The sequence below is a fragment of the Myotis davidii genome, unplaced genomic scaffold (assembly GCF_000327345.1).
Source record: "Myotis davidii unplaced genomic scaffold, ASM32734v1 scaffold1055, whole genome shotgun sequence".
In the NCBI taxonomy this organism is placed as follows: Eukaryota; Metazoa; Chordata; class Mammalia; order Chiroptera; family Vespertilionidae; genus Myotis; species Myotis davidii.
The window spans coordinates 1,004,311-1,005,753 of record NW_006286477.1 but is presented as its reverse complement, the minus strand read 5'-3'; the positions used below and the strand labels follow the sequence as shown (position 1 = coordinate 1,005,753).

The window sequence follows — 1,443 nt, the reverse complement described above, 5'->3', positions numbered from 1 at the left end:
CCACCCGCCTCCGCCCTCCTCCAACAAACACAATCCTCAGATCCAGCCCAGAGGTCGATGCCAGGGAGCACCTGGCAGGGTCGCTGGCGGCACCCGGGGTCTCGGCCCATCTCGGAGTGCTCAGCGTGGACCCGCTCGGAAACCCTGGGACCAAGGGACGGAGGGAGACGCCCTCCAGATGAGGGGCCACACTGCCTGGGGTCCCCCGAGAGCACACCCAGGGGAGGGCCAGGCTGGAGCTGCCCACAGGCACACCGTCCGGCCCGGCAGTGGGGCAGCAAGGGCCGGGCACACTGACCCGGTTTGGCGCCTCCTGTGCGAAGCGCCCGCCTCCTGGTGAGGGGCGGGGGCGGGCGGGGCAGCCAGGCCCCCCGGATGCCAAGACAAGCGGGGGCTCTCTCCTGGTTGGGAAAGGCCCCTGACCAGCTCTGCTCCTGGCCGGGCAGGCTGAACACAGCCGATCCGGATGCCCGTGAAGGCGGCACAGCCGGAGCCCCAACAGCTCCACACGGACAGAGTGAAGGCCACTCAGGGCACTGGCCTCCCATGAGGGGGCCCTGGGCCCCCATCTCCCCCTCCCAGGGCCAAGGAGTCCTTTCTGCCTCCGTCCTCTGAGTGCAAGCGAGCAGCGGCCCCAAACCGCCTGGTCCAGGAAGCCACGCCCAGCCCGGCCGCGTTCCTGCGAGTCACCACCTGGGTCCTCTCATCTGTCCACCCCAGAAAGGAAGGAGCGAGGGGTCTGGAGCGTGGGCTGGGGCAACCAGCTCTGATGCAGCATGTCCTCCGCCGGGACAGAGCAGACACCGGCTGACGGGCCCATTGAACAGATGGAGAAAGTGAGGCTCTGGGCCCTGGATGGCGTGAGACCGAGGAGGGCGGACCCCTAGGCTGTGGCCTGGCCCCAGACCCTCTCCCTCCACACACAGCACCTCACCAAGACCTCCCACCCCAGCAAGGAGGGCGATGCCCAGGGAGCCGCTGGGTCAGCAGGTCAGAGAGGAGAGGAATGGGGGAGGGAGGACCCAAGACCTAACACTGAGCCCTGGCCGGTGTGGCTCAGTGGATAGAGCGTCCACCTGGGGACTGAAGGGCCCGGGTTTGATTCTGGTCAAGGGCATGTACCTTGATGGCAGCTCAATCCCCCAGCCCTGTGAGATCCTGGTCTGAGCTCACAACCACCGCGGACTCAGTGTTCTCATCTGGCCAATGGGCCCGTGCCGCCCGCCTACCTCCCTGGTCAGTCTGAAGCTCCTGTGGCCTCAGGTTGAGCAGCTCTTTGGAGAGGGCCTGGCTCGTTTTCAGCATCGCGCTGGGCCAGGGAAGCCTCACGCGGGTATTGTTGTGAGTCCTGGGGTCTGGCAGACCCAGCGGGGGAACCTCACCAGCTGAACTCCCAGGCCAGCGGGGCCACCCCACCGTGCACCGGAGAAGCTGTGGGGTCGC

At 67.4% G+C, this 1,443-nt stretch overlaps 1 protein-coding gene across 1 annotated transcript in view; it reads right to left on the bottom strand.

Moving 5' to 3' along the window:
* HTRA1 (HtrA serine peptidase 1) overlaps positions 1–1,443 on the bottom strand; it is a 71,215-nt gene that overhangs the window by 10,346 nt on the left and 59,426 nt on the right. The window lies entirely within an intron of this gene.